The 26,398-nt window shown below is 27.8% G+C and overlaps 3 non-coding genes across 3 annotated transcripts; 2 read left to right on the top strand and 1 right to left on the bottom strand.

The window, feature by feature from the left end:
- The first annotated feature begins 3,938 nt into the window (after nucleotides 1-3,938).
- TRNAF-GAA (transfer RNA phenylalanine (anticodon GAA)) lies at nucleotides 3,939-4,011 on the top strand. Its single transcript has one exon. It is a non-coding gene; the product is annotated as a tRNA-Phe (tRNA).
- Nucleotides 4,012-14,443: 10,432 nt separating this feature from the next.
- TRNAF-GAA (transfer RNA phenylalanine (anticodon GAA)) lies at nucleotides 14,444-14,516 on the top strand. Its single transcript has one exon. It is a non-coding gene; the product is annotated as a tRNA-Phe (tRNA).
- A 5,713-nt stretch (nucleotides 14,517-20,229) lies between these two features.
- On the bottom strand, nucleotides 20,230-20,303 carry TRNAN-GUU (transfer RNA asparagine (anticodon GUU)). The gene has a single exon. It is a non-coding gene; the product is annotated as a tRNA-Asn (tRNA).
- Between the last annotated feature and the right edge of the window lie 6,095 nt (nucleotides 20,304-26,398).

The raw sequence follows: 26,398 nt of genomic DNA, 5'->3' as shown, positions 1-26,398 counted from the left end.
GAAATCGGGGTCGGAAATGTCTTTGCGCCTTCAGTTCATGGACTTCCAGATTGGCCACACGCGATCGACGTCGGCGTGATGGGCGTAGAAAATTGGGTCTCTTGCGGCGGAGTATAGAAGATTCCCATGTTCTGACCTTTGTGGTTCGGATCGCCACCCCAAGCATGGATCGGAGAGTGAGGAAGATTTTCTAGAGTTCCAGCTCCTATGTTTAATTATTGTTTTGAGTAAATATGTATATATGTAAATTTAATTTAATCATAAGGATGAGTTTATGTCAAATATATGAAAGTGTAGAGTTTTTTCTTTTTCTTTTCTTTTTTTTTTGAAAATTAATCTAACAAATTTTTGTTAAAAGTTCAAAAATTTTCAAATGAGTAAAAAATATATTAGAAAAAAACTTAATGATTTATTTTTTTAAGGTATGAAATCTTTTAAACACAAAACAAATAGTTAATAAAATAGAACTTGTAATTTAATTACCTAAAAGAAGTATCAAATCACTTCTGATATTTTTTTTCTTGTGTGCATAGATGGTTGTAGGTTTATTTTTTAAAAAAAAAACAAACCAACTCAATATTAACTTAGAATAGAGGTTCAAATTTCAAAGCTTTTGAGTACAAGATATAATAAATCACAAGACACTTCAAATTTCAAATTTCAAAATTGGAGTGGTGCTTAATTATGTTGCCAAACCACTATGATTTATAAGCATTTTACATTATTTATTTTATTTATTTATTTTTGGCTTTCAATTCTAATATGTTTATTTTGGTTGTTTCCTTTGACACTTCTCAATGCAATAAACAATAAGTACTATTTGTTTTCATTTATTATCTGTCATGGTAACATATTATATGACAATTTAACGAAGTCAATAAATGACTTATTATTATGGGTTTGTGATTATAATTTAATTGTTAAAAAGTGGAAGGTATATGGAATTTTGGCAAGTGTACAATATTCTTTATGTAGTTTTTTATTTATATGAAGTGGGGATAACTCGTTAGGAGAGCGTAAAACTGAAGATCTGAAGGTCACGTTTTCAAGTTCTGAATTTTTTCTTCTAGAGAACGGAGACCCTTGAGAATTTAAAGAGAATGTGAGGGTGGAGAGAATGTATCATACTTTAGTTGCTAACTCAATTTCCTTAGATCATTTTAACATAAAGATTTTTAAGAATGTTTTTGGGAACAAATTTTTTTTCAAAATTCAAAGGTTAAAAAAAATTTCTTGGAGTTGTCAATGCATTTCTGTATCGTTTTCATTAGTAATGATATCTATATATTGGGACATCTGTTCTCTATAGATTTTTAAAAGAAGAATTGTTTATTCTATGTATAGTCATCTCCCTCGCAATAGCATCCAACACTACTATTAAAATAAGTGTGGAGAGCCCTTCTTCATCGTTGAAAATATTCTGTTTTTTCTTTCATATTTTCGTTTGTACAGTTTCATAAAACAGTTGAGTGTTAGATTGGTTAAAGAAGATGAAGGACAAAAGATCCTTTTCAAAAGATAAACACAAAAACAAAAAAATAAAAAGTTTTCTTAAGCACAAGAAAAAAATGGGAGAGAATATCAATTGAAATTTATTACCTGTCCCAACATATTATATATATGACAATTTATCGAAGTCAATAAATGACTTAAAGTGTGTTTGGATTACCTTCAAAGTGTTTAAATTTAAAAAAAAACATTTTAAAAAAATTTAAGGTGTTTGATGACTTTTCAAAATTTGAGAAAATAAATACATATAAAAAGATCTAACCAAATTTTAAACTATTATGTTAAAGAAAGTGTTTAAAAGAAAATATATTCTTAAAAACACTTTTTTCCATGCACGATACTTTTTATTATTATTTAATCGTGTTAACAAGCAAGTGGAAAGTATGGAATTTTTGGCAAGTATACGAAATTAGTTATGTCATAATTTTTAAATCACATGAAGCGGGGATAGCTCAGTTGGGAGAGCGTCAGACTGAAGATCTGAAGGTCACGTGTTCGATCCATGTTCACTGCATAATTTTATTAGTTTATGATATATTTTTTATGTGAACTATTTAAAAAAATTATAGAAAATTTCATGAAAATTTAAATCGATACAACTATTAGTTCTTATAATTTAAACTGATATACCACTTCGAAGTACGTTGTTTTAGAAAATATGCATGTGGATAGCAAAAACTTATTCCGAACAAAATTTTAGCATAACTAATAATTGTGTCAATTTACATCATGAATAATAGAAGTTTCAATTTAAATCCTGAACTAATAATTATATCAATTTAATTGAAAATTGTATTAATGTAAACCCCAAGCTAATAATTGTATCAATTTAAACCCGAAACTTTTATAAATGTGTCAATATAAATCTTGAACTTTACGTGATTGTATCAATTAAACCCTCCATTATGTTTCACTTAATTTTGATACACTTATGAAAGTTTATGGTTTATATTGACATTTTTGTATAGGTTTGGGGTTTTATTTGATAGTATTTGTAAAAATGCAAGATTTAAATTGACACATTTATAAAAGTTCAGGGTTTAAATTGATACAAACCTTAAAGTCTAGTGTTTAAATTGATATAATTATTAGTTCAAGGTCTAAATTAATACAATGTAACCTTCATAGTTCATAGAGTAAATTCATATTTGCACTTTTCTTTATATTTAATTAGAATTTTTTGTAGTTGCCAAACATAATAAAATAATCCAAAATATTAATTTACAAAGATAACAAAATATTACTGATAAATGTTGATAGACATTAATGATAATTACTATCATGTATAACTAATAGAGATGACGAAGCACTTGTTCATTCTACCATATTAATATCTTGTTGCAGGACTTGTTCATTCCATTTATTTGAAAAGGAAAGAGTTCTTCCTTATATGTTATCTGAAACTTTTTGAAGTGTCTTCTTCCGACTGGTTTCTTAGCGAAAATGAAGAAAATGCAAGGTTTTGGGTATGATAAAGAAATCATTCCAAAAATCTTCTCTAAACAAACAAAATGCAACAACACTATAAATCGCTAGAAGGAGGGCTTAAACCTTCGACCTTGTGGATAACAGCCACATGCTCTAACCAACTAAGTTATTCCAGCTCATGACTATAAGTTAATATTTAATTTTATAATTTTCTTTTATACTTTTTTAATTAAAAGAGAGAAAAAGAGATGGAGAGAAAAGGAAGAAAATGAAACAGTAATTTTAAAAATAATATTGAAAAGATTTATAAAAGCTTATTTGTTAATATTCTACAATACACTAACGAATCAGCTACTAGTCAAGCCACAACACAAAGGAAACTCTCTCCAAATTGATGTCAGAACAAATAAAAATACAACTTCGAAGAACACGCAGTGAGTATGGTTTTATATTGAACTTCACAGATGTAAATAAACTACAGATCCCTTATATATACTCTATACAGTTCGGCTGACAAACATATATGTGAAAATCATAGTATGGATATTTTCGGAGGAAATGAGCATAAATTTCAAGAGTAGAAAGCTAAAAACTAAAACAATAAGTACTATTTATTCGCATTTATTATCTTCATGGTAACATATTATATGACAATTTAACAAATTTTTAAATTAGGGTTTGAATTTCTACGACTATTATAAGTTTTGGAGTTCAATTTTAATATTTATATAAATTTGAACACTCAATTTTGAAAATTATTAAAATTTAAAAGTATAATTGCTGCCTCTGATTTTCTTAGGTTTATTTTGGCTGTTTTCTAACACTTCTCAATGCATTAAACAATAAGTACTATTTATTGTTATTTAGTACCTGTCATGGTAGCATATTATAGGACAATTTAACCAAGTCAATAAATGACTTATTGGTATAGTTTTCTGGATTATAATTTAATTGTCAACAAGCGGAAGGTATCAAACTTTGGTAGTTTTTATTGACATGAAGCGGGGATAGCTCAGTTGGGAGAGCGTCAGACTGAAGATCTGAAGGTCACGTGTTCGATCCACGTTCACCGCATAAATTTTTGTTACTTTATGATAATTTTTTTTTCAAAATTCAAAGATTAAAATGAAACTTCTTAGAATTGTCGATGCGTTTCTATATCATTTTCATTAGTAATGATATCTATATATTGAAACATCTTTTCTCTATAGTTTTTTAAAAGAAGAATTGTTTACTATGTATTAGTCCTCTCCCTTTCCACTTCCAATAGCGTCCAACATTGTTAAAATAAGTGTGGGAGTCTTTCTTCATCGTTGAAAATATTATTCTATTTTTTCTTTCATATGGAATTTTGGCACAGTATAGTAAACTAGTTATGTCATAATTGTTAATTTATATGAAAAGGGGACAACTTAGTTGAGAGAGCGTCAGATTGAAGACTTGAAGGTTTTCGATTCATGTACACTGTATGATTTTGATATTTTGTGCTATATTTTCAACGTGAACTATTTTATCAATTTAAACATTAAATTAATAATTGTATGGATTTAGACCTTAAACTTTTACAAATCTATTAATTTATATTATATAAATGTATCATATTATGTTTTATTTGGATACTTATGAAAGTCGATACAACTATTAGTTCTTATAATTTAAATTGATATAGGACTTCAAAGTTCAAGGTTTAAATCGATATAATTATTAGATATGGTTTAACTTGATACGATTTCCAAAATTCAAGAATATAAATTGATATTTATCCTAAAAATTTATTAGGAAAGTTTTGTCCTATTAATCCTAGGGTGTAACATACCGACAATAAGTCCCAACAAAACGATCAAATCTACCATCAACCCTAATAAAATACTGAGTGCATTATTTTAGAAAATATGTATGTGGATAGCAAAAACTTATTCCAAACAAAATTTTAGCATATATAGATTCTCTTTAGAAATAACACATCTAGACTTTAGAAGTTGTATATCAAATTAAACTCTAAACTAATAATTGTATCAATTACATCTTGAACTATAGAGTTGTTTCAATTTAAATTTAAACCCGACATTTTTAAAAAGAAATCGCTAGAAGGAGGGCTTGAACCTCCGACCTTGTGGTTAACAGCCACACGCTTTAACCAACTGAGCTATTCCAGCTCATATATTTAATTAAAAATTTAATACTATAATTTTCTTTTATATTTTTTAAAATTAAAGCTGGTTAAAATCGACACAAAAAAGTTGAGAGGAAGATACCAAAAATTAAAATATAAAAATAAGTTAAAATATAAGTTTAACAAAATATGCAGTATCTACACTGTCATGTATGTTTTTTTCAATTATATCACTTTAGTTGCTAATTCAATTTTCCTTAAATCATTTTAACATAAACATTTCTAAGTTTGTTTTTTAGAACAATTTTTTTTCAAATTATTCAAAGGTTAAAATGAAACTTTTTAGTGTTTCGATTGCAAGGTAAAGTACTATTCTTCTAAACCAATTCTAACATATTGCCAATGATGAGTTCATCAAATCCAAACCTAGGGACTAGAGTAACAACCACACTATCATCATCATCTGCATCCAAATCCTCAAGCAATTCACTAATCCCTAACCTAAAACAAGTCTTTTCCGTTTTACTTTTTACTCCCAAATGTGGTATGTGGTTTACAAAACTCCCAGCAAACTCTGTATTATATCCGTTCTAATCTCTCTATCATCCTCATCGTTAATAAAAAACCATCAAACTTTACAGCCTTGTTAGTCTCATATTCAATCCCATCAACCACCAATGCCTCCTCTTCCTCCTCCTTCTCCCCTTCTTGCTCCTCGATTTCCTCAGCCTCTTCACTTCGACGCTGACGATTTTGTCAAGAGTCTAGGGGAACGTCATGGGGATTGTCTCGGCGATTGCTGGTTGAATGCCACCAAAGGGGAAAATGCTGGCAGTGGGGGTGCAGGGTTTCTTTGACTTTAAGTTTTTCCAAATGGACCAAATGCGATCTACGTTAGAGTGATGAGTGTGGAAGATTGGGTCTTTTGCAGTGGAGTAGAAGTCTAATTCCCATGTTCTCACCGTTGGCAGGGTTGCTCGTTGTTGTTGCCCCACCTCTGGTGAACTGGACCACGTGGAATGTTTTCTACAACTCTAGCTCCCGTTTAGAACAACTTATCAATCCTATTCAACTATGGATAAAGCAGTTTGAATTTCTGTTAGAGAAGATACTAACACCATAATGTTTGCTCAATTAACAAGATTAGTCCTCCATAAACTTATTGAGTCGTGTCCTATACACTACGAGAGTGCAATAGAAAAAGTTGAAAAATCAAATCCATCCAAGCCGATCTACTAAGTTTGGTTTAATTTCTTACCGGAAAAATAGAGAGAAGTTCATAGAAAATCTGATTTCTTAAAAGAATAAACAACTTTTTAAAAAAAAAAAATTAATATATACTAAAATGATAAGCTTCGTTTCAAAGGAATTCTTTTTTTAAAATGAATTCTTGGGAGATTCTCTAGTGGCTTTCAACAAACGTTCATTATATTTTGTTTGAAATCTCGCTGTTCTATTCAAAAGTTCTTTTTTCCCCCTTGTATAGAGTCCTACCAGATATCAAATAAAGTTGAAATGGTATGACGCAAAAAAGGAGGATTTCAAATGGCTAAGAGATTTTATTTTTCTTCATTCTTCTTTTTTTCCGTTGCTTTTCACATAGATATTTTTGTAACATTACTAAGTGAGGTAAATGTTTTTCATCTGTTCACCACAAAAAAATAATAATTTTAAATGAGATGAAAGGCACATGAGATGGATACATCCCATCTTTTTTAAAATTTGAAAAGTAAAAGGCGAGATTAGAGAAACTAATTTTTAATAAGATGTTAGTTTTCACATGCCAAAGAAAATTTAGGTGAAAAATAACACTATTTCTTTTAGAATGTACGTTTAACTTTAAAAAATTTTACTCGTTCAATAATTATTTCATTTTTGGTATTTCATAAATAACCTTCTCAACGTTACTTCTATTCGTAAGTTTTTCTATTTTATTTTCTACTTCTTTTTTTAAAAAATAAAGCCATATCTAAAAAATATATTGTCAAAAAAATATATTTTTTAATTTGTTCTTACAATTTAACTAGAAATTCAAGTCTTCCTTTGGAATATATATAAATAAATATCATATAGTAGACCATTTTAAAAGGAAATCAATATAAGTTTCCAAAAAAATAAAAATCTTATCCAACTACATGTTGTCGTTTTCAAATATAGTAAAATAAACAAAAATATTTACAAAATTTAGTAAAATTTTAGATTCTATCAATGATAAACATTGAAATTTTTTATTAATGTCTATCAGTGTCACTATAGAAGCATATCAATGTCTATCATTAATTAAAATCTAAAATTTTATTATACTTTGTAAATTTTTTGTCAAATTTGTCATTTTTGACAATCCTACTAAAAGAAGGGATTTTTTTCAATAATAATAAAAAATACAAACTATTTACAAAAAGACCATTAAAGGACAAAATTAAAATTCATTATACAAAAAATCACTAAATAACAAAAATTCATTATACTTGATTTTGCTAAATAGTTTGTTGATTTTGTTTTTGACAATTTATTTCACTCTTATGATATAGGGATGGAGGGAGAGCTAGAAAATAGCACAAAGTATAACAAATTGAAGGATCACTCTCAAATGTAGTATAAAATGAACTAAAATATTTATAAATATAGCAAATTAATTTTACATTTGATTTAGTTACTCTAACCAAACTAAAAGTAATTAAATAACATATATTGTTTTTTACAAAAGTTGGTTAATCACAAAAGTATAAAATAACCAAATTAAGGTAAAAATTAATCTAGCAATTGAATTAATTTTAAATAATGTCGGATAAAATTAAATGGCTACAGTGCCCAACTTAATTAAACCAAAACTAATAATTGTATCGATATATACCCTAAACTCACTACAAGAGACGGGGGTACTCCCGACGCACAAATACGTCGACGAAAATGCAAAGTACGTCGGGAAAGGATATCTCGACGTACAAAATGGCGTCGGGAAGAACGCCGGGGGATGCGTCGGCATCGACGGCGTCGGGAAAACCTGTTTTTTGAATTTTTTTTTCCCGACGTAATGAACGTCGGGAAATCTTTTTTATATATTTTTTAAAATATTTTATTTTTACTTTTTTCCTTATAATATTTTGCTCAAACATTCACAATGATGTTCGGATTACTAAAAAAAAATTCGCGACGTTTTGGATTAAATTAAAATAAATTAATAAATATACAAACACAAATTAAAAAAATAGAATTAAAATTAATAATACGAATAAGTTGACTACAACAAAATATAGTTCTCAATATAGAAAAAACATAAACATAATGAAAAATCTCCCAACGAGGTGCGTATGCGCGTCATTCTACACCTTCGGTCCTAAAAATGGTATAAAAATAACTAAGTTTAATACATAATCATATATTGCAAAAACTTAAGAATAATAGAGACATATACGACGTACCGCAGAGCTAGGGATCATGTGGTGGTCCCTGTTGTGCACGAGTTAGGTGTTCAATCATCTTTTTCATAGCTTCCACTTATGAAGCTAATGCTTTGTGATTTCTATCTTGTACTTCAATCCGTTCCAAAGCTTCATGAAGTTTAGCTTGTAATTCAATCTCTTTTTGTGTGGACTGCGAACAAGATGTCGACGAACTGCTTGCACTTGTCGTTCTGCAGGTCTTCGGCTTGGGCCCCCAACCAAGGCCTTTTGAGTAGCCTGGTCGTCTACCCAACACCTGATCACATATCTCATCCTCAGAGAGTGGCTGACTACCCTCTGGGGTAGGCTGGGATTGGAGTTCCGGCATTTGATTCTGCAACAAATTTAAAAATTATGTTAGGTAACGCGCAAAAATATATAATAAAAGTGGATAATTAATAAGGATATAACTTACATGCGCATAAGGGTATAAAAATATTCAACACAAACAGGCTACCATAACTGCAGGATAGCCAAAACAAATCTTAAATTGAATTGGAAATTTAACTATTAACTCTCCCCCCCTCCAATTTCAATTTTCAATTTTCAATTCAAATATAAAACCCCCTCCCAATTCAATTTTCAATTTAACAATAAATCCCCTCCCCCAATTCAACCCCCATTCAATTTTATTCAATTTTCTAAAACAAAAATCCTAAACCATTCAAATTTCAAATTTCAATTTCAATTCAACCACAAATTACACACACTCTATACAAAAATACATTTAACAAACAAAAATCTATTCCAAAAGAAAATCCTAAACTAATTTTCATCAAAAAAACCCTAAACTAATTTTCATAAAAAAAAATCCTAAAACATAAACTTAAACTAAATAAATTTTCATATTTCACTTACCTAAAGTGGCAAACGGCGGCGAGGGACAACGGCGAGGGCGGTCGGCGACGGACGACGGCGGAACAAAAGGAAATTTGAAGGACGGCGACGGACGGCGACGACTTCTTCTTCTCCTTTCTTTTTCTCCTCTCGGTTTCGGTTCTAATTATTAATTTATGGTTTAACTTGATACAATTTTTAAAGTTCAAAGGTATAAATTAATATTTACCTTAAAAACTTATTAAAAAGTTTTGTCCTGTTAATCCTACGGTGTAACACACCGACAATATGCCCCAACAAAACTTTCAAATCTACCATCATCCTTGATAAAATACGAAGAGTACATTATTCTAGAAAATATATATGTGGATAGCAAAAACTTTTTCAAAATTTTTTTAGCATATATAGTTTCTCTTTATAAATAACATATCTAGACTTCAGAAGTTGTATCAAATTAAACTCTAAACTAATAATTGTATCAATTTACATCACGAACTATAAAAGTAGTATCAATTGTAAACCCCAAACTAATAATTATATCAATTTAGACCCAACACTTTTATAAATGTGTCAATGTAAACCTTGAACTTTACGTGATTGTATCAATTTAAATCCTTCATTATGTTTTTTTTTAATTTTGATACACTTATGAAAGTTTATGGTCTAATTTTATATTTTTATGTAAGTTTGGGCTTTCATTTGATAGTATTTGTGAAAATGTAAGTTTTAAATTGACACATTTATAAAAATTGAAGGTTTAAATCGATACAAACTTTAAAGTCTGAGATTTAAATTGATATGATTATTAGTTAATGGTCTAATTAATTAATACAACCTCCATAGTTCAGTGTATATTAGTATTTGTACTTTTCTTTATATTTAATTAGAATTCACTGTTTATAATTGATAGATAATTTTGCTATATTTGTAAATATTTAAAAAAGATAGTTTTCAATTTAAATTTTATTTTTAAAAAGAAATCGCTAGAAGGAGGGCTTGAACCTCCGACCTTGTGGTTAACAGCCACATGCTCTAACCAACTGAGCTATTCCAGCTCATATATTTAATAAAAAATTTAATCCTATAATTTTCTTTTATATATTTTTTTTTATCTGAAGCTAGTTAAAATCGAAACGAGAAAGTTAAGGGGATACAAAAAATTAAAATATAAGTTTAACAAAACACGCAATATCTATAATGTCATGTATGTTTTTCAATTGTATCACACTTTAGTTGCTAACTCAATTTCCCTTAAATCATTTTAACATAAAGATTTCTAAGTATGTTTTTCGAAACAATTTTTTTTCAAAATTCAAAAGTTAAAATGAAACTCTGTTTCGATGCATGAAGATATTTTGTCCTTGCCGACCATTGATGGGGAACTATTTGCATGTTTGTCTCATGCTTCTTAGTATCATTTCTTTTATTAATGATATCTAGATTGGGACATCTTTACTCGATAGCTTTTTTTTTTAAAAAAAAAAAAACCCAAAAATCCAAGAGCCAAGATGTGAGAATAAATTTCCTAGATATTCTTTTTGTCAAAATACTTTACTTCGAAAGTTGAAAAGGTACGACAAAAAGGAAGATTTCAAATGGCTAAGAGATTTTTCTTCTTCTTTTTATTTTTTGGTTGCTTAATTTTCACATGGATATTTTTGTAACATCACTCGTTACCGACCAAAATTTAAAGGGATAGTTGCAAATATAGCAATTAAATTCAAAATAATTAAGTATACAGTAACATTTTAAAAAAATTACAAATATAGAAAAATCTATCAAAATCTACATGTAACAAATATTGGTCTATTACTGATAAACCATAAAAGTCTATCGATGATAGATTAAATTTTGCTATTTTTGTAATTTCTTAAACATCTACATATTCAATATAATTATTCTAAAAATTGTTATCCATTATAATTACCCAAATTTAAAGGCAATGATTAGGTCCATTTAATTATCTCGAGATGCACCTATTTAAAATATTTCTCATCGATCCACCATACAAAAATAATATTTTTAAATGAGATGAAAGACATAAGAAATAGATCCATCAGGTCTTTCCAAATTTTGTTATACTTTATAAATATTTTTGTCAACTTATCATTTTTTATAATATCCTTAGAGGAAGGGGTTTTTTCAATAATAATAAAAAAATACAAACTATTTACGCCTTATGAAAAAACAAGTAAATGAAAAAAATTCATTACACTTTTTGTTAAATAGTCATTTTGCCATTTTTTATAATTTATTTCATTTTTAAGATAGAGGAAGAGCTAGAGAATAGCTCAAAATATAACAAATTGAAGGATGCTCTCAAATGTAACCTATAATAAACTAAAATATTTATAAATATAGCAATTTGGTTTTACATTTAATAGATTGCGATCTACTTACTATTTGTATATATTTTCAATGGTCTTGTCATTAAAACAATTTTTCTACAAATTTTGGATGCTAGAGAAATTAAAGCTTGAAATCAAAATTAAATTTAAAAACAACTTTTACATAATATCTCCCTATTTATCGACTTCTTCCTTCAAAAATATGTACAAAATTGGATGAGGAATCGATGAATGCATGGAAATATCTCAACTAGTCAACATATCTACGATCTTTGAATTGAATTGCTTTTAAAACAGTTAAAAAATATAACTTTTGACCCTCTTAAAATTACACGAAGATAAATGATTTTAACCATTTAAAATTAATTTTAATAATATAAAAAAGAACATTTGACAAAAATGGTTTTAACAATTTTAATTAAAATAACTGCAACATACAAATATCTTCCAAGTTTGGCTCCAATTACGTAAACTAATTCTCTCTTTCCATCATCTTCTTCTTTCTTTCTCCACCTTTTATCCTAATAAAATGGGTCATTCTTCCAGCACTGAAAACTAATAATTAATGGACAACAAAAGTCATTATGAAAATCCTCACATCCAACAAAACTTAGGAAGCATAATTTAGTACGCACTTCCATGACTATTCATTTCAAGAGGTCGAAGGTTTAGGCCTTCACCTAACAATTGTTGTTTGAGGGGAAAAAAATCCTCTCATCTAATAGTTCGATCTTATTCTTTTTAAGAAAAGTTATCTGTCGCTTAAAAACATCTATATAAAAAGTTCTAATATGAATTCAATACCAAAACCTCCTAATTTGAATTCATACTAAACTAAGATAATTTCTCTGTTTGAGAAATAAAATTATACGTATAATTAAAGTACATAATATTTTTTTTAAAAAAAAAACATATACTTAATGTTCGTTTAAAATTGCATTAATTGATAAATATTTTAATTAGACTACAATGTTGGTTTAAAACAGACATTGTAGATTCTCATTTATTTTTTCCTTTTACTAAAATATCTACTCCATTTCATTTCTCTACCTTTCTTCTCTTCTTTCTCACTCTACTATGTTCACCGTTTGTCGATCAATCATGGTGAGAGAGTCGGGATTCAGCTCATCGTCGTGTAGAATAGTCTTGTAGTTGTAGTCGTGAAGATCTCGGAATCAATCTTCATTGTCAGTTTACAATCGATATAATTTGTTATGAATGACAATCATTGTACTATTTTATAAGAGTTGGAAATTAATAAACTTTTATTATTTAATATATTTTACAACTCAAAAACCATAATTTGAAAGCTTTAATTTATTCACAATTATACAAAAACTACACTAATTAGTATGCATATACACATGTTTGATCTTTTTACTCCAACTTCGAAGAACTTTGTGGAATTCCAAGGCTTCTACAAAGTTTTTCTTGATTTGACCGTAAGCTCAAAAACTTAGGAGACTTTTGAAATAAAATTTGACTAAAAGATTGGAAGAGATTATGAAAAGATGCAGGGAAAGTTGTCAAAATTAAAGGAGAAGCTGTGCATAATCCAATCTCATAAATCAAATTTCTTTTTTTTTTTTAAGAAATTGATGTTAAAGAATCAATAAGTACATCCAAATATCTCAACTAGGATTGACACATTCTTAATGTCTCTTATCAATGGCCCGGTCCAAAAAGATCTATCAATTAATAATTAATGTACAAGGTCAAAGAGTATACAAAGATTGATCAATCATAGGAAAGAATATGCTAGACAAAAGTCATCCAATTGAGAGCTATATAAAAGTTGCATTACAATTATAAAAGAGATTTAATCTACTACTCTGAAAAGTGGCAGGATATAGTATTGTCTTCCCATAAGTGACCCAAAGGCTTCTCGTCGATCATTAAATTAAGGTTCGTCATCTTTAAATGTTTTTTTTTTTTCATAAATCAAACTTTTAATTGTAAAAAATGAGTCTTGAGTCCAAAAAATAAATTGCACTAATTAAGTACTTCCGACCCAATCGTATCTCTTAAAAAAATACTTTTATCTTAATAAATTAAACTATATGAACCTTTAACACACTTTTCTAACAAAAAGACTAAATACTATGCATCTCAAACACAGTTCTTAACTTCAAATACATTAATTTAAGACTTTAGAAATCAATATAGTTTCTCAAGCAACCTTTAAGTGTTAAAATTAGATCATGAACGTTACACATAATTATAGAAATAGTAACAAATGACTAAATTTTAGTGTTCAAAATTTTAAATTAGGGTTTAAATTTCTACTACTATTATAAATTTTGGAGTTCAATTTCAATATTTATATAAATTTGAACACTCAATTTTTACCGTAGTTGTTATGAAAATGAGGTAGAAGAAAAACCCGATCGTATTCAGTACTTTATTTTTAAAAATATTTTGAAAATTAAAGTATTGCTGCAGAGAAGAGACTTTTATTGTAGTACTAATACAGATATTTATTTTTGAAGCGATATACAATAAATCTGGGCCACATTATTTAATTGTTTTTCTGGCTTTAAGTTCTAACATGTTTATTTTGGCTGTTTCCTAACACTTCTCAATGCATTAAACAATAAGTACTATTTATTGTTATTTAGTACCTATCATGGTAGCATATTATAGAACAGTCAATAAATGACTTATTAGTATAGGTTTCTGATTATAATTTAATTGTTAACAAGCAGAAGGTATGGAACTTTGAAAAAAGTGTACAAAACCTTTTATATAGTTTTCATTCATATGTAGCGGGGATAGCTCAGTTGGGAGAGCGTCAGACTGAAGATCTGAAGGTCACGTGTTCGATCCACGTTCACCGCATAAATTTTTGCTATTTTACGATAAATTCTTGATGTGAAGCAAAGTCAAGGTAATATCAATTAAAACCCTATATCCCTATTGATCCTAGGGTGTAATATACAACAATAAGTCCCAACAAAACTATTCTATATAATTTTGCTATATTTATAAGTATATATTTTCAGCTATTTTTTCATTTAAAACAATTTTCCATTTTGTATATCATCTTGATTTACAAGAGTTTTGAAAAACATTGTCCGGACTAAGATATACTAAATGGAAGTATAGAAAGGAGAGAATGTGGACATGGAGAGATATAGCAAAGAATAGAAAATAGGGGAAATGTAGAAGAAAAACATGGAGACCCTTGAGAATTTAAAGAGAATGTGAGAGATGGTGAGGGTGGAGAGAAAATGAATATGGAAGAATAGGGAAAGAGAATTAGAGACAGTGTTGTTTCATAAAGATAGTCTTCAATTTAATATAGCCTATAATGTTCCTTTTTTTTTTTTTTAAGCTAGTTTAAATACACATGAGAAAATTGAGAGGAGGATACAAAAATTAAAATATAAGTTTAACAAAATATGGTATCTATAATGTCATTTATGTCTTTCAATTGTATCATACTTTAGTTGCTAACTCAATTTCCTTAAATCATTTTAACATAAAGATTTCTAAGAATGTTTTTGGGAACAATTTTCTTTTCAAAATTCAAAGGTTAAAACAAAACTTCTTAGAGTTGTCAATGCGTTTCTGTATCGTTTTCATTAGTAATGATATCTATACATTGGGACATCTCTTCTCTATAGATTTTTAAAAGAAGAATTGTTTACTCTATATTCAGTCCTCTCCCTTTCCATTTCCCTCTCCAATAGCGTCCAACACTACTGTTAAAATAAGTATGGAGAGCCCTTCTTCATTGTTGAAAATATTGTTTTTTTTTCTTTCATATTTTCGTTTGTACAGTTCCATAAACAGTTGAGTGTTGGATTGGTTAAAGAAGATGAAGGACAAAAGATGCAGGAAAAGTTGTCAAATTAAAGGAGAAGTTGTGCATAATCCAATCTCATAAATCAAAATTCTCTTTTTTTTTTAAGAAATTGATGTCAAAGAATCAATAGGTACATCTGAATATCTCAACTAGGATGGACACATTCTTAATGTCTCTTATCAACGGCCCGGTCCAAAGGATCCATCAATTAATAATTAATGTACAAGGTCAAAGAGTATATACAAAGATTGATCAATCATAGGAAAGAATATGCTAGACAAAAGTCATCCAATTGAGAGCTATATAAAAGTTGCATTATAATTATAGAAGAGATTTAATCTAGTACTCTCAAAAGTGGCAAGATATAGTATTTTCTTCCCATATAAGTGACCCAAAGGCTTCTCATCCATCTTTAAAGGTTCGTCATCTTTAAACGTTTTTTTTTCATAAATCAAACTTTTAATCGTAAAAAATGGGTCTCGAGTTCAAAAAATAAATTAAACTAATTAAGTACTTCTGACCCAATCGTATCTCTTAAAAAAAGTACTTTTATCTTAATAAATTAAACTATACAAACCTTTAACACACTTTCCTACCAAAAAGACTAAATACTATGCATCCCAAACACACTTCTTAACTTCAATTACATTAATTTAAGACTTTAGAAATCAATATAGTTTCTCAAACAACCTTTGAGTGTTAAAATTAGATCATGAACGTTACACATAATTATAAAAAATAGTAACAAATGACTAAATTTTAGTGTTCAAAATTTTAAATTAGGGTTTGAATTTCTACTGCTATCGTAAGCTTTTGGAGTTCAATTTCAATATTTATATAAATTTGAACACTCAAACTTTACGATTAAAAATTTAAGAGGATATTTGTAGTTGTTTCTCAACAGATTTTCTTCTACCTCCAAAGAGGGAGCAAAACAAGGAGGTATCAAATGAAGAGGAGAAATTATTTTTGAAAATGAGGTAGAAGAAAAACCCCATTGTATTCACTTTATTTTTAAAAAGATTTTGAAAAGTGACATATATAATAAATAAATTAAGGATATTTTGCTGCAGAGAAGAGATTTTTAATGTAGTACTAATACAGATATTTATTTTTGAAGTGACATACAATAAATATGGGCCAAATATTGTATTTAAAGAAAATAAATAAATATGGGCCACATTATTTAATTCTTTTTTAGGTAATTATAATTGGTAGCAATTTTTAGAATAATTATTAAGAATGTAGCAATATTTTTAAAAAATTACAAATATAGCAAAATCTATTAATGATAAACTTCTATCATTGATATATTCTTATGGATTATCAGTGATAAACCAACATTTGCTACATGATCTATCAATGATATACTCCTATCATTGATAAATTTTGACTGATTTTACTATATTTGCAATATTTTTAAAATGTTGTTATATACTTCATTATTTTGAATATAATTGTTATATTTGCAACTTTTCCTTTTTTTTTTTTTTTTTTTTTTTTTTTTTTTTTTTTTTTTTTTGCTTTATTTTGGCTGTTTCCTAACACTTCTCAATGCATTCAACAATAAGTATTATTTATTACCTGTCATGGTAACATATTATATGACAATTTAACAAAGTCAATAAATGACTTATCGGTATAGGTTTCTGATTATAATTTAATTGTTTACAAGTCGAAAGTAGGGAATTTTGGCTAGTGTACAAATATATTTATGTAGTTTTTATTGACATGTAGGGGGGATAGCTTAGCTAGGAGAGCGTTAGACTGAAGATCTGAAGGTCACGTTTTCGATCCACGTTCACCGCATAGTTTTGCTATTTTCAATGTGAACTATTTTAAATTTCAATTATACCTATGAATTAATTTTATCGATTTAAACCTTAAATTAATAATTATATCCATTTAAACCTTGAATGAATTTTTTAATTAGAAAGATTTTAAAACATTGAAAATTTTAATTAGAAAGAGTTTAAAATTTTAAATATAAAACAAAACGAGGCTTAATAAGAAAATCAGATAAAGTAGAAATAAACAAGCTAGAGTAAAGAAGCATCATAATATATTATGCAAACATAAAATAACATATTGAAATTTTAATAAAAACATATTAGAGATCGATCTCGGACTTCCAAATAATCGATTTCCTCACCTCAAGCATTATAAGAAATCGAACTCCCAAATTTCCTAGATTCCGTAGGATGTTTTTAAAGAAAAATAATTTAAAATGTTAACAAATTTAAACAATTGCTAACATATTAAATTGACCACAAAAGAAGAAGAGAAAAATAAAATATTAAATAATATATAAAAGACGATAACATATTAAAAAAGTAATAATCAAGATGACAATAATTAAGATGAGAAAATACTACTGAAGCAATAATCAATGCTATAAGAAAAAAAATTAAATAAATAAAAATGTTAATTATATATATAAAAAAGGTAATTAAGATATAATATATAGAGAATAAAACTTAATAAATTAACAAAGTAAAGACATAATAATAAATAAAAAATAGATAACAACGAGATATGAAGAAATAGGTAATAAATAAAAAAATATAAAAGAGAAACTTACAAGATGATAAATAAATAATTATATAAGAGAAATAAGAACAAGAATAATAAGCAAAAATTTAATCAATTAGTCTTTCTTTTCTTTTATTTTCTTTTTTGTTTTGCATTTTTTTTATGGAATCTTGAAGAAAGATAAATAAAATAATAAGAATAGTAAGAATAAGAAAAAAATAAAGAACTTTGAAAAAAAATAAACAAAATAAGAAGAAACTGAAGAAGAAAAGAAAGAAATATTGAAATCCTAAAGAAAAGAAAGAAATATTGAAATCCTAACACACTAAACTCACTTATTGTTTGAGGTGTGAATCATTAGGGTCAAAGTCCTACTATACACCTCCAAGTAACTTAGAGCTTTTTATGTGTTGGACTATTGGCATTGTAGGGAGAAAGATGAAGATTAGGTGGTTGCTAGAAGAGAAAATAAAATGGATGTCGTAGATCTTTTGGTTTTTTTTTTTTTTTAGAAGATATAGAGGATATGGAGGGTTAGAGATTTAGATGAAGAGGAGAGAATATGAAAGTTGTAAAAATTTATAGGGTTTTTTGTGTGACCTTTTCTTTTATGTTGTTATTTGTTCCCTATGAAGAAGAAGGGATTATTTATAACCAAAAAATGCTTCTTTAAATGGCTAAAAATTCAAAATGGCTAGTTCCTTTTTTGAATTTGAAAATAACACCAATTTTAGCATTCATATCAAAATAGCATGGAGTCTTTAATAATCAAAATCAAATTCAAAAAAGTTATCATATTTGGTGTTTCTCCACCTATCTTAGTTCGACTAACTAATTGATTTAGCTACTCTAATCAAACTACTCACAAAACTTTAAAAGTAATTAAATAACATATATTTTTTTACAAAAGTTGGTTAATCACAAAAGTATAAAATAGCCAAATTAAGGTTAAAATTAATCTAGCAATTGAATTAATTTTAAATAATGTCGGATAAAATTACGTGGCTATAGTGTCCAACTTAATTAAACCCTAACTAATAATTGTATCGATATAAACCCTAAACTTTTACAAGTATATTAATTTCGACATCAAACTAATTATATAAATGTACCATATTATGTTTTATTTGGACACTTAGAAAAGTTGAGAGTTCAAATTGATTCTCGTATGAAAGTTTAAATCGATACAACTATTAGTTCTCATAGTTTAAATTGATAAACGACTCCAAAGTTCAAGGTTTAAATTGATACAATTATTAGTTTATGGTTTAACTTGATACAATTTTCAAAGTTCAAAGGTGTAAATTTATATTTACCCTAAAAATTTATTAGGAAAGTTTTGCCCTATTAATCCTAGGGTGTAACATACTGACAATATGTCCCAACGAAACTTTCAAATCTACCATCAACCTTACTAAAAATACGGAGAGTACATTATTTTAGAAAATATATATGTGGATAGCAAAAACTTTTTCCAAATTTTTTTTAGCATATATAGTTTCTCTTTAGAAATAATGCATCTAGGTTTTAGAAGTTGTATCAAATTAAACTCTAAACTAATAATTGTATCAATTTACATCCTGAACTATAGAAGTTGTTTCAATTTAGACCATGAACTAATAATTATATCATTTTAATTGGGAATGATATTCATGTAAATCCAAAACTAATAATTATATCGATTTAGACCTAACACTTTTCTAAATGTGTCAATGTAAACCTTGAACTTTACGTGATTGTATCAATTTAAACCCTCCATTATGTACTTTTACTTAATTTTGATACACTTATGAAACTTTATGGTTTAAATTGATATTTTTATGTAAGTTTGGGGTTTCATTTGATAGCATTTGTGAAAATGCAAGGTTTAAATTGACACACTTATAAAAATTAAAGTTTAAATCGATACAAACCTTAAAATCTAGGGTTTAAATTGATATAATTATTAGTTAATGGTCTAATTAATTAGTACAACCTCTGGTGTATATTAATATTTGCACTTTTCTTTATATTTAATTAGAATTTTTTGTAGTTGTCAAATATAATAAAATAATCCAAAATACTAATTTACAAAGATAACAAAATATCAATGTTGATAGACATTGATGATAACTCCATGGACTTTATCTATAATTGATAGATAATTTTGTTATATTTGTACATATTTCAAAACAATAGTTTTCAATTTAAATTTTATGTTTAAAAAGAAATCGCTAGAAGGAGGGCTTGAACCTCCGACCTTGTGGTTAACAGCCACACGCTCTAACCAACTGAGCTATTCCAGCTCATGCTTTTTACATAAAATTTAATCCTCTAATTTTCTTTTATGTTTTTTTTAAACAAAATACTCGGTATCTATAATGTCATGTATGTTTTTCAATTTCAATTGTATCATACTTTAGTTGCTAATTCAATTTCCCTTAAATCATTTTAACATAAAGATTTCTAAGTATGTTTTTTGGAACAATGTTTTTCAAAAATCAAAGGTTAAAATGAAACTCTGTTTCGATGCATAAAGATATTTTGTCCTTGTCTAGCATCAATAGGGAACTCTTTGCAATTTTTTTCCATGCTTCTCTATATCGTTTCTTTTATTAATGATATCTAGATTGGGACATCTTTATTCGATAGCTTTAAAAAAAAAAGCCCAAAAATCCAAGAGCCAAGATGTGAGAATATAATTTTCTAGATATTCTTTTTGTCAAAATACTTTTACTTCAAAATTAAAATACAATATATATTGATCTCAAAACATAAAGTACTATTCTTCTAAATCAATTCTAACATACTGCCAATGATGAATTTATCAAATCCAAACTTAGGGACTAAGAGTAACAACCACACTATCATCATCATCGATCTGCATCCAAATTCTCAAGCAATTCACTAATCCCTAACCTAAAACAAGTCTTTTCCGTTTTATGTTTCCCTCCCAAATATGGTATGTCGTTCACAAAACTCCCGGCAAACTTTGTATTATCTGCTCTAATCTCTCTATCATCCTCTCATTAATCAAAAACCATCGAACTTTACCGCCTTGTTAGTTGTTAGTCTCATATTCAATCCCATCAACCATTAAAGCCTCCTCTTCCTCTTCCTTCTCTCATTCTTACTCCTCTATTTCCTTGGCCTCTTCACTTTGACGCTGACGATTTTGTCAAGAGTCTGGGGGAACATCATGGGGTCTGTCTCGGCAATTGCTGGTTGAATGCTACCAAAGGGGAAAATGCTGGCAGTGGGGGCATAGGGTTTCTTTGACTTTAAGGTTTTCTAAATGGACTAAATGCGATCGACGTTAGAGTCATGAGTGTGGAAGATTGGGTCTCTTGCGGTGGAGTAGAAGTTTAATTCCCTTGTTCTTACCGTTGGCTAGGTTGCTCGTTGTTGCCGCACCTCTGGTGACCTGGATGGTGCGGAATGTTTTCTACAACTTTGGCTCCCGTTTAGTACAACATATTAATCCTATTCAACTGTGGAAAGCAGTTTGAATTTCTGTTGGAGAAGATAAACACCATAATGTTTGCTCGATTAACAAGATTAGTCCTCCATAAACTTATTGAGTTGTGTCCTATACACTACGAGAGTGCAATAGAGAAAAAGTTGATAAATCACATTCATCCAAGTCGATCTACTAAGTTCGGTTTAATTTCTTACGGGAAAATAGAGAGAAGTTTATAGAAATTTTGATTTCTTAAAAAAAAACTAACTTTTAAGAACAAATTTAAATACTAAAATGTTAAACTTCATTTCAAAGGAATTGTTTTTTTGGAAATGAATTCTTGTGAGATTCTCGATCCAGAGGCTTTCAACAAAAGTTCATTATATTTTGTTTGAAATCTCCCTTCTATTAAAAGGTTCTTTTTTTCCCTATAGAGTCCTACCAGATATCAAATAAAGTTGAAAAGGTTCGATAAAAAGGAGGATTTCAAATTGCTAAGAGATTTTTCTTCTTCTTTTTATTTTTTTGGTTGCTTTTCACATGCATATTTTTGTAACATCACTCGATACCAACCAAAATTTAAAAGGATGGTTGCAAATATAAAAATTAAATTTAAAATAATTAAGTATACAGTAACATTTTTTAAAAAATTACAAATATAGAAAAATTTATCGATGATAGGAGCTTATGACGGATCATGTAATAAATATTGGTCTAATAAACCATTAGAGTCTATCAACGATAGAGTAAATTTTCGTATATTTGTAATTTCTTAAACATCTACATGTTTAATAATTATTCTAAAATTGCTATTCATTATAATTATCCAAATTTAAAAGCAGTGATTAGGTGCATCTTATTATCTCGAGATGCACGTATCTAAAATATTTCTCATCAGTCTAAAACACAAAAATAATATTTTTAAATGAGATGAAAGGGATAAGAGATGGATTCATGGAGTTTTTCAAAATTTAAAACTAATTTTTAAAAAATATGTTAGTTTCCACATGCCCAAAGGCTATTTAGCTGAAAACTAACACTATCTCTTTTAGAATGTACATTTAACTTTGAAAAATTTTAGTCGTTTGATAATTATTTTATTTTAGTATTTTATAAATAACTTTATCAACATTACTTCTATTCATAAGTTTTTCTGTTTTCTACTTTAACTTTTATCAATAAGTAAAGCTTGAAATCGAAATTAAATTTAAAAACTTTTGCACAATATCTCTCTATTTACCGATTTCTTCCTTTAAAAAAATGTACGACGAAATTGGATGAGGAATCGATGAGTACATGTGAATATCTCAATTAAATCAACATATCTCCAATTGCTTTTAAAATAATTACAAAAGTATAACTTTTTGACGACCTTAAAATTACGTGATAAATGCTTTTAATCATTTAAAATCAATTTTAATAATGTAAAAATTACATTTGACAGAAAATGGTTTTAACAATTTTAATTAAAATAACTGCAACATACAAATATCTTCCAAGTTTGGGTCAATTACGTAAACTAATTCTCTCTTTCCATCATCTTCTTCTTTCTTTCTCCAACTTTTTTTCCTAAAAAAAATGGGTCATTCTTCCATACCACTGAAAATTAATAATTAATGGACAATAAAAGTCATTATGAAAATCCTCACATCCAACAAAACTTAGGAAGCATAATTTAGTACGCACTGGCATGCCTATTCATTTCTAGAGGGCGAAGGTTTAGGCCTTCACCTAACAATTGTTGTTTGAGGAAAAAAGAAATCCTCTCATCTAATAGTTCTCTCTTATTCTTTTTTAAAAAAGTTATATGTCGCTTAAAAACATCTATCATGTAAAAAATTCTAGTATGAATTCAATACCAAAACGTTCTAATTTGAATTCAATATTAAATAGAGAAGGTTTCTCTCTTTGAGAAATAAAATTATACATGTAATTAAAGTACATAATCTTTTAGAAAAAACAGATACTTAATGTCTGTTTAATAGTGCGCATCAATAAATATTTTAATCAGACTACAATATCGGTTTAGAATGGACATTGTAGATTCCCATTTATTTTTTTCCTTTTACTAAAATATCTACTCCGTTTCGTTTCTCTACCTTTCTTCTCTCCTTTCTCACTTCCCTCCAAATCCTCTTGTCATTCCCTTCCATCCTCCATTGTGTTCATCGTTTGTCGATCAATCATGGTGAGAGAGTTGGGATTATTCAGCTCATCGTTGTGTAGGCCAGTCTTTAGTCGTGCAGAAGATCTCGGAATCAATCTTCATTGTCAGTTTACAATCAATATCATACCTTTATAATGTCACGTTTCCACCAACATTATTGAAACCTAGATTTCTTGCGAAGGTTGTTGTTCCGGGAAAGATACCTCTATAACGCCTCCAATCCCAATTCTATAACCTTTGTACTAATTAACCATGGTGTCAAACTTAGTTGGTATGTTTAATTTTCTGTTGGGCTTATCTCTAGTCCTTTATCTCCTTGCTTCTTGTATTATGTTTGTTATATTAAAAAAGTAAAAATGATGAAGGTGCTATAAGAATGTCCACTTAGTAGAGATACCCGAGTACACTCAACTGACACAAAGTATCTTTTTCATAAAAAAAAAACTTGGTTGATATATTTTCATTTACATCAAAAAAGATATTTCGTTTGTTTTTTCTTCAAGGTTGTTTGTTCTGTTTGGGAAAGAGGTGTTTTACCGAAAAGTTTTGTAGTCTTGTAAAGAAAAATTCAAAGTATTGGGAAAAATCAAAATAAAATTAAAAGATATTAATCATAAATTTAGAATAAAAATATATATATATGGTGATGGGGTTGGACTTTTTTCCTTTTATCTTTTGGTGGAACTTTTGTGGATATGCTTCGGCACTTCTGCTACCGACACAAACGTAATTGTCGACATTCAAAACCTTTTTTTCTTCTTTTTCTTCTTCCAACTTTGCACAAACGAAGTTGAAGAATAAATATTGTCCAATTATATTCAATCTAGTACACTTTCTATAATAATTATATTGTGACTTTTTACTTTTAAAATCTCTCCACATATTAAATGAAAAGGACTGATAGGAATATATGTAAACTTCTTTAATTTTATTTACACATGTTTCATCTTTTTACTCCAACTTCGAAGAACTTAGTGGAATTCCAAGGCTTCTACAAAGTTTTTCTTGACTCGAACATAAACTTAAAAACTTAGGAGACTTTTGAAATAAAGTTTGACTAAAAGACCGGGAGAGGTTAGGAAAAGATGTAGGGAAAGTTAAGAAGAGGTATACATGATCAATCTCATAAACCAAACCTTTTTTTTTTTTAAGAAATCGATGTTAAAAGATCAATAGGTGCATCCAAATATCTCAACTAGGATTGACGCACATTTTTAATGTCCCTTATCACGTCTGGTCCAAAAGGATACCATATCAATAAATAATGCACAAGGCTAAAGAGTATATAAAGATTGATCAATCATAAGAGAGAATATGCTAGGAGAAAAGTCATCCAATTGAGAGCTATATAGAAGTTGTATTATAATTATAAAAGATATTTAATCTACTACTTCAAAAAGTTGCAAGATTTAGTATTATCCTCTCATGAGTGACTTAAGGCTTCTCATCATCTTCAAAGTTCTGTCATCTTCAAATGCTCTCATAAATCATGATTCGTGACTAAATATTATGCACCTCAAATGCAAACTTATGAGTTTAGAGTTTAATTTCAATATTCATATCAATTTCAACACTCAATTTTTATAATTAAAATTTTAAAAGTATAATTGTAATTATTGTCACATCCTTGAATTTTCAACTTGCCCCAAATTAAAGAGAGCAAAACAAGGAGGTACCTTAAATGAAAAGGAGAATAATTTTTTTAAAAAAAAAAAATAAGGTAGAAGATAATCCCAATTGAAGTGACATATATAATAAATAAAGTAAAGGAAATTTTGCTGGAGAGAATAGACTTTTAATGTAGTACTATTACAGATATTTATTTTTGAAGTGACCTACAATAAATATGGGCCACACGAATCTTTTATAAAAATATTGTATTTGAACAAAAAAATTTAGAAAACCACCTTAGTCCTCAAAATATTTATCCATTCGTGGTAATAGTATAATTATTTAATTATTTTCTACCTTTATTTGGTTAAATTAAGAATTTATTTGAAAAAACTAGAATGCTTTTAAGATTTTGATGAACTTCTAAAAGTTTATTCGCGAAAGAAATGAAAAAAAAAAGCTTGAATTGAAAATGATAGAAAGAAAATATAATAAGAATGAAAAATATCGAGTCCCGAAGTATTAAATCAAAATAATATTTCAATTTTATTTTTCAAAGAAACTCATAAAACATAAGAAAAGAGTTTTTTCTTTTTCTTTTTGAAAATATGAAGAAACTAGATAAGAGGTATCAGTGCACCTCTCGATATTATGCCTAGGATTGGTTGGTTAAAAATGAGTCACTTTGATGTGAATATTCTTCTTCAAAATGGATAAAAGAAAACAAAAACATTCAATATGCCTATTATTTTGTTGTCTTAAATTCTTCAATTAGATGTTTGAAATATATCCTTATGTCAAAACTTTTTCATAAAAAAGGAAATGTAAAATATGGGTATGAGTTGTAAAAATAGTTGCACACATGCATTGACATATTTAATTTTAATTAAATGTCCATAAATTTTAGAGTAGATTTTAATTATACTATATGTTCTCACACCTAACTCCCATTCTACAACTTTCACTATTATTATGTCACATTTCACGACCCTTTGTATTATGAATTTATTGTTTTTGTTCTTTTAATCATCAATACAAAAAAAAAAAAAAAAAAAAAAAACCATTTTAAAATATAGAATTTTGCTAATTAAAAAATATTGGGTCGATTTTAAGTGATTTAAGGTATATATATTTCACTGTGATATTAAATATAAATAAAGTAA

Source organism: Cucumis melo, chromosome 12, assembly GCF_025177605.1.
Source record: "Cucumis melo cultivar AY chromosome 12, USDA_Cmelo_AY_1.0, whole genome shotgun sequence".
In the NCBI taxonomy this organism is placed as follows: domain Eukaryota; kingdom Viridiplantae; phylum Streptophyta; class Magnoliopsida; order Cucurbitales; family Cucurbitaceae; genus Cucumis; species Cucumis melo.
The sequence above is the reverse complement of the archived record's forward strand: the minus strand, read 5'-3'. Positions and strand labels throughout refer to the sequence as shown.